The following is an 8797-nucleotide window of genomic DNA, read 5'->3' as shown; positions in this document are numbered from 1 at the left end:
TTTTATAAATTCCCCGAAGACACCACCTTTCAAAATAATCAGGGTCTTGATATATTTGACATTGAATCCATTTGATGATAGTCGAAATTACGACGAGAATTTCGATTTATTTACTCTCTCTTCATAACACCCCTGGCGGCATAGTTCTCAACTAATTGGATACCCAATTACACTCAGTTGTAGGCCCAAGTGAGTACAACAACTTTGCCAAAGAAAGTATGGCGCTACATGTTGACACGGACGAAATAATCGGCCACAGCCCCAATTAGTCGAAATGCCATAAGCTATGGGTATCCTACAACGCGGGTACCGCGCAGTAGGAATCCGCGCAGTAGGAAGCCGCGTTGTAGGAATCCGCGTTGTAGGAGACCCGACTGTAGGTAGTTAATACAGTGATGAGCGGAAGAGAGACCAACTGGCAAAATCGGTTTATGACTGTATTTCAACGACTGTTTATGCTGGTAGATATGATTACATGAAAACCCCCAACAAATAAACTAATTGAGTATCTATTTTTTTATTAAAACAGAATTGTTCAAAAACATTTCTTGTTTCATAAGATAGCCAAAACATTAACTTACTGGTAATATTTAGATCAACGAAATCGATCTGCCAAATCTGTCGTTTTGACAATGAAGTGCCCGCAATGATATATTAATCACAATACAACAGATACTGCGAAAAACTGCCAAGAGACCGTGAAAATTTACTGTAAAGTTTTCTAAAAATAAAAAATTCTCTCCAATCGTATAGGTATTTTTATCAAACTCAACGTTCGAAGAAAAATCGAATCACTGGATGACAATACTAGAACCAATTTAACCGCATCCTGTCACACTACTCCTTAAACGAAAAAACGGAAAAGCGAACATGAATGCCAATCATAATGTCGTTGGAGCAAAGGTGATCAACTTTGAACACGCGCCTCACCCTTCGCTGGATACTTCGATAGGTTTTTTTTTGCTACGGGCGAACTAAATCGCATATCGCAAATATAAGGTGTAGGTAATAGGTACGGAGTACTGGGTGCCGAATGTTGAGGCAAAGAAAAGTAAGCAATGTTACAGTAAGTAAGTAAGTGAACCAAATACTTAATTTAGTTCCCTATATCAGTGGCACACAGTTAAACGGTAAAGGTGTGTTCGTGGCTGTGTATGTACTGAAACTATACGCAGAATCACGCGAAAAATATCCGACGTACGCATATTGCTTTTTCAAACTTCGGACAACTTATGTTGAGTGTATTGCATGGACTGCGCTATATGCAAGGGTGGTATTCATTATGCATGATATCGATATATTGGACGATTAAAATATATACACTGACGTCTCACATTTTATACTCGGCTCTCTCCTTACGATCAGGAGTGGTTTGTTTGCCTCCGAATTCGGCGCGTAAACGATTTGTTGTCCTCTAAATTCAAGCTTCGATATGGTTCAATTCCAATCCAGCGGGATAAGTCTGTCCTACATTACGTGTAATAATGGCGATCAAATTCGCCCTGTTCGTAATATGAATGTTATGAGTCCTTATTTTGAGAATTGTCATTAAAGCGATTCGCTCTACGCTTCGTTCTACGCTAGTGCAGTGCGTTGGATATTTGTTAAACGAACGGATAATATGAAGAAGAATTGATATTTTGTGCCATGTAATCGAAGTACAAGAACATAAATCGGGTTTGAGAATCGAGCTCGACAAGCCTCTCGAAATTTGCAATTACTAACGGGTTCAAGATATCTCATCGGATGAGCAATCGATATGAGAGGTCCCGAAATCGATTTTTCAGCGGAAAGACGCCTGCCAGCACTTTTAGACTCATCGTATGTGTCGAGTGCATGCAACCCAAAGCAATAAGCAAACAACAATATTGGATTCGCTCTAGTTTGATGAAATGTATGTTCGAAGCGGAGCGGAAACAGAAACTCCCGTACCCCTTCACCGACAATGTTTGATACAGCCTGATCAGGTCTGCTGGGTGGCCACCATGTTCTGGTTATTGTACGGAGAAAGTTGATCCCTTATTGGCAATTCTGTTTCAGCTACCTAATATGACATCCCTAGGTACCTTTAGAGGCCCCGAGATATTTGAAAGTTAAAACCTGAGCAATAATTTGAACCATTAATTGAACCTGTAGTTGCGCTGGTTTACTCTTTATTGAAAATACGACTAGCTCAGTTTTCTCCGTGGAGAGCTCGATACTCAGCTGGAGGGCCCAAGCAGACAAATTGTCCGAAATATCCTGCAATAGTCCTTATAAATTGATGGCTTTGAGACCTGTAATAGAGACCACACCTTCATCTGCAAGCTGCCTTAGCGTACAGCAATGGACAAGACATTCGTCAATGTCATTAACCTAAAAGTTGTAGACAAGGAGGCATACCCAAGCAACCATAAGCATTAAGCCATTGCGCTATATTGGCTATACATTTGCACTAATGTTGCGTAGCAACTCCATTACAGGTTTGGAATTTGAATCATGGTTGGGTTTGATTGAACTGAAAGTTAGCATTTGAAAATGAAAATTTGCACCACTGTTGATGATGACGTTTTCGATGATCATGGTTTGATGATTACCGTATCGGCTGCGATCGCCGCTGAAATGTTGATAACATGCTGATGATGCTACTGGGCTTTACGGCTCTTCAAGACTGCTTTATATGTGGATCTAAAGCAGATATTCGGCTACGTTAGAATGCTTATTGGTTACTTGGGTAGACATGAGCCCTGGGGAAGACCCATGTAGCTAATGCGTGATGTCGATAAATCACCATGCGAAAGATGCATGTGTTTTTCAAACAGCAAGTTAAGCAAAAAATTGTTTAGAGTCAGTGAAAGACCATGCGGGTGTAGCTTCTCAGAAAAATAAATGGTAGAAACTGATTCAAAAGCCCCCTTTATATCTAAGAAAACTGATTCCATCTACTTTTTTCTAGCATAAGCCCTTTGAATTTCTGTTGAGAACAACGCAAGACAATCGTTCGTCTCTTTGCCTTTGCGGAAGCCAGATTGTGTATCTGACAGTAAGCCATTTGCTTCAACCCAATCGAACAACATTCGGATACAGGACAGCATTGTAATCGGTCGATAGGAGTTCTGGTCGGAGGCTGATTTTTGGATGGCGATGATCTTCACTTGCCTCCAGTCATGAGGGACAATATTACCCTCAAGAAACTTATTAAATAAATTCAATAAGAGTCTCTTGGCAAAGTTTAGCAGATTCTTTAACAAGTTAAATTTGATTCTGTCTGGCCCTGGGGCTTTATTCCAACATGACAAGAGAGCAAGTGAGAACTCCACCATCGAAAACGGTGTTTCGAAACATTGATTGTATTCGGTGACCCTGAACCGTTAGCAATATTAATTACGATTGTCAGATGATCGCTGCCGTGGGGATCAGAGACCAACTTTCTATATCGATGTCGGGCAGAGGGACAGGTCTAAGGCACTCGGACGCGCTGGAGGGCCGGAATCCGTGTCATTTAATGTTCAAAACGGTCTCATTGAAGTTGTCGCAAAGCTCATGAATTGAGGTAGATAGATTATAGCCATGCTGTACCGTGAGAGTTAAAATCACCTAATAACGGTGCGGGGACGAGTTCCGCCATATCGTCAAGCCGTCGGTGGCTAACTGAGGCTTTTTGTTTCTTCCTCTGGCGGAGATATGGGAACACTTAAGGTTTTTGATGTTTTTGGAAATGCTGGAAGAGATCGAGAGCGACTTGCTTCGGTTTTGCACCAATACTTCATCGAGAATTTATTTTTTGGGGGCCTTCAGGAGACACCTTCTTGCCTTTACAAAGAAGCTTGGGAGAGGAAAGTGAATCCATTCTCTAGAGACCAATTTTCTAATCTATCTAAGGCATATTGTATGGAATTTTGAATAAGGTATCTATCTTTTCCAACAACTGAAAGGACCTTATCATCAGCAAATTGATAAAAGATGCAGGAATAAGTTGCATAATATCACTAGTGTAAATATTGTATAAAAATGGACTTAAACAAGATCCTTGAGGTATACCAAAATGTCTACTATGCGGGATAATTTGATTGAATCATTTAAATAAAAATGCATAATTTTGAAAGAAAAAGGTATTTAGAAAAATAACAAGTATTATAGCAGGAATTTTTTTTTACCCTCTTACCCCCACACCGAAAAGCTCACAAACGGAGCCCCCTGGTAGTGGACACATCAGTTTTCAGCGTACAAAAAAAGGTCAGCACAAGAAAACAAAGTTACGAATCGCGGAAACGCTGAGAACAAAAAAAAACAATACGAGACCGACAAAACACAAAATTTGACAAGAAGCTACGGCGAGTACCCAGCGGGAAAGAATCCTTTTAAGGGTCCCATCGTAGCTTTGCAGAAAGCTTTTAATAATTTAAATTTATTTACTACTTATTGCTAGAAAAAAATGCATTTATCAATTGTTTTTATTAAAAAAATGTTAACCAATTATAACTAAAGGAATAAGCTCGATTGGTGGTGAACGGTGGTTTATATTAAAAATTCTCCTATTTTATTTTTTTAAATTAGTTTCAATTTTGCTTGGAAACGAGTGCGACATGTTATTTGCTTTAAATCAGTAGGAAGATGATTGAATAACTTAGGTCCGATGAAAGAAATGCGTCTTTGACCAAGGTTCGTGGATACTCTGGAGTATAATAAATGATTGGCTTGTCTAGTGCTGTGAGCTCGAATGCCTGCTGTAAATTCTAGATTATTATGAGCAATAGTATTATGCAAAGCATTGTGGATGTATATTATTGTTTGGTAGTTAGTCAACCCAAGCAAAGGTAAAATGTTATGGGCATTATTATTGTATAACAAAATAGTAGGGTACATAATTGGTTTTTTATAAATAATTTTAAGGCATCTGTTTTGAAGCGTTTGTAGCCTTTTCAGATTCGAAATACTGGCGCGGTCCCACAAAGATACAAGGTAGTTCAGCAATGAGTGGATGTACACATAATAAAATTTTAGAAGTACATGCTGGGGAACAAAAGAGCATACTTTACGCATAGCCCCACATAACGATGCAACTTTTCTCTCTATAGATGTTATATGCTCAATCCAGGAGAGTGTGGGGTCTAAGTGAAGTGCTAAATATTTGAAGCAGTTAGTTTCCTGAATTACAGACTGTCCCATTCATGGGTCTGGATGCACGCCTATAGCTCTTCTAAATGAACGAAACAGCATATATTTAGTTTTTGATAGGTTCAAGGAAAGAAGGTTTTCGTTGAAATACGTCGTTAGTGTTTTTAAATCCGATTCAATGTCGCGTACAATATCCAATAAAAATAACAGTGGCCCAATATTACTGCCTTGGGGCACTCCTATTTCTATTGGTCTATAAGAGCTACACGAGTCTCCAATAGATATGAATTGGTTCCTATACGACAGATAGCTACGAATAATATAATTTGCTAATCCCCTGATACCATAGCATTCTAACTTCTTAAGCAGGATTGAGTGATCCAGAGTATCGAATGCTTTTTTTAAGTCCAGAAAAGGGCACCAACAGTTCTTTTGCTATCAATTTGACTAATGATGGAGTCAATTAGTTCGGTCATTGCAATTAAAGTGCTGCAGCCCTGTCTGAACCCATACTGGTAGTTGTAAATTATGTTGTGTTTGTTCAAAAACTCGAGTAGTCGAGTGATGAGCAATTTCTCAAGAATTTTATTGAAAACGCACAATGTTGAAATTGGTCTATAGTTGCAAGGTTGGTTTGGATCACCAGATTTGAAAATTGGAATTACTCGGGCTATTTTTAAATAGTCTGGGTACCTGCCGGTTTGAATTATTAAATTAAAAGCTTTGGTTAGGATGTTTGCAAAAGTGGTACAGTTACTCTTAAGAACACTAGCGGGGATCTTATCAGGACCACAACTGTTATTTTTTCAAGGTCTTTAAACAAAAGGATCACTTCGTTTATGGTTGCAGGACGCAAGAAGATTGTTTCTTGGACGTGTTGTATATTTGTAATAGGATTTGAGTTGGGACTCGTGGGAATATTGTCAGCCAAATTTTTGCCAAGACTAGAGAAATATTCGTTGAAAACATTACATACTTCTTTAGTCTCAGTGACTCTGATATCATTGCAAATTAGGCTGATGGGAACATCCGACTTTGAACGACCAAAAATGGTATTAATATTTTTCCAAAGTTTTGAATGAGTTGTGTTGGATAGAAGGTTTTCAAAGTAGGCCTTTTTGCACCGCTTTTTCATTACATTAACTTTTTTAGTTATGTGTTGCAGAAGAGCTTTGAGGTTTTCATCATTAGGATTATTTTTTACTTTCCTATTCCTAATTGAAACATTTTTCGGGAAAGTAAATTAATCAATACTGAATCACAGGCTCCTGAAATGTATAAACATGTTGTAACCATGCCTTGTTTTTGATTGAAACATAATTGAATTTGGGATGCCAGAAGAGCTGTGCAATCTCTAGTACTTCTTCCTTTTCTGAAACCATTTCTAATCGATTGAGAATAGCTCTTTCTAATAATTTGCGTATACATGAATATTTTGTGATATGAAATGATTAAATAAATTTAATAAATGAATTTCACCTATATCAGGTAAGTTAGATAGAACGATAAATTTTATTTTATCTAACCAGGGGAAGTATTTTTACAAGAATTCAATGCAAATTTTATTTCCTCTAGAGAAAGAGGAGAATTCAGGTGAGGAAAAGGACTGGAAGATGTTTGCGAAAATTTTTGACAATTGTTAGGAACGAAATCGGGACAAATCTTTGAAGCAAATTGATCAACCCAATTTTCAGAATATTCAGAATTTGATGTATCAGAAGGGTTATAATTACGAAGTCTCCTAGCAGTGGACCATAATGTGGACATTGAACTGTTCCTATCTAAATTTTTAATAAAATTTCTCCAATAAAAACGTTTATTTAATTTTGTTTTCCGTGTAAACATAGCTTCCATTTTGCGATAGTGTAGATAATATTTTTGTAAACCAGTTGAACGAAATTGTTTGTAAGCCAAAGATTTAGATTCTAGAAGGGTGGAACATTCTATATCCCACCAACATGTACGATTTTTTATATTTTTTTGCGTATAACTTTTTTGGTTTGACCTTGTAGTATACATTGTAGTATAGTGTCGCAAAACCATTTATAATTATCAAGAGTACTTAACGATCTATCAAATTTATTGATATCTATAGATATTAAATTTGGAAATTTTGGCCAATCAATATTCTTAGTTAAATCTGTTGATATGTATTCTACAGAATTGTATAAAATAGAAGAAAATTGAAAATTGATTACAATTGGTAAATGGTCACTAGCATTCAAATCTTCAACTACAGTCCAAGAACAATTAAAACTCAAGTTTCTTGAACATAAGGTTAAATCAACAGCCGAATTTGTTGCTGGAGGGACTGCAATTCTAGTTGGTGAGCCATCATTTAATATAGCTAAATTGAACTCATCAATAATATCTAAAAGAAGAACCTCTCTACCATTGTCTCTTTCACATCCCCATGAAGAGCTATGAGCATTGAAATCGCCGAGGATAAAATATGGTTCAGGAACATTAGCTATTATTCTATTAAATTCAGAAGATGAAATAAATATAAATATAGATAGATAAAATGGAATATTTAATTTTATTTAATTAAATTGACCGACAACTATTTTGACTTTTTTTCGGAACACTGTTAAATCAAACGGAAATCGGCTTCAAATGCCACTTGTCAAATATGACGTTTTTTTTCGAAAACTCTAATTCACTCACAAGAGTTTTCAAGTTTGTACGTGAAAATATATGAAAAACAGGCAATTGAAACAATAAATTCAGTACAAAATACCAGTATTATCTTGTGCATCCCAAAATCTGCAGATATATAGCTTAAAGTGTAGGGATCAACATTGCCGAAGACTGATCCGATTTTGCAGTGAAAAGATATATAAAGTTATGTGTTGTCTCTCTTTCTCGCGAAATTTAAAAAAAATGGTTGGTCTTCAAAGGTAAATAATTTTTTAGGGAAATTTCCATTCAATATGCGATCTTCAACAAAGCTATTCGTTATAAAATACACTACGCGACCGTAAATTTTGAAGTACGCAGAGTTACTGTGAAATACTTTATTGGAATTTAAGTTTTTATTTCCGAGTTTCCATATTTATTACTATAGAAACTTGAAACCTCTTGTAGGTAAACTAGAGCTATCGGAAAAAGCTCATATTTTGCATATGATTGTCATTACCAATTACTATTCGAATTAGCAGTGTTCCGAAAAAAATCAAAATTGTTGCCGTTCTAATGCCTACACATTCCATGAAGTTTGATGTAGGAATATTTAAAGTACAATACTCAATATTTGAATTTGATTTGATGAATTCCAATCATAATACCACCATATAAATCATTCCGGTCTTTCCTAAAATATTGAAACCAGGAATACGAAAAAAATTCGATTCGTTTAACCAAGTTTCACAGATACAAAATATATCTATATTATTATTTATAATTAATGCTTTCAGTCTATCAATCTTTGGTAAGATGCTTCTACTGTTCCATTAAAGAAATTTCAAATTATTTTTTGATAAGTTTCCAGCCATTAAACGTTTGATAATAGTTGAACAAGGAGGGGCATAAATTAATTAATTTTACTAAGAAGGGATGTTATAATTTTTTATAATCAAGTTTTTCCAAAAGTCACTTAACCATAAAAAATTAGAAATGCTTTCAATAATCTTTTTTTCCTTTTTTATTTCGACTATGTTAGTCACATTTTCTTTTTTTACGTTTTAACGACATTCAATTA

The sequence above is a fragment of the Topomyia yanbarensis genome, chromosome 3 (assembly GCF_030247195.1).
Source record: "Topomyia yanbarensis strain Yona2022 chromosome 3, ASM3024719v1, whole genome shotgun sequence".
Classification (NCBI taxonomy): Eukaryota; Metazoa; Arthropoda; class Insecta; order Diptera; family Culicidae; genus Topomyia; species Topomyia yanbarensis.
The sequence above is the reverse complement of the archived record's forward strand: the minus strand, read 5'-3'. Positions refer to the sequence as shown.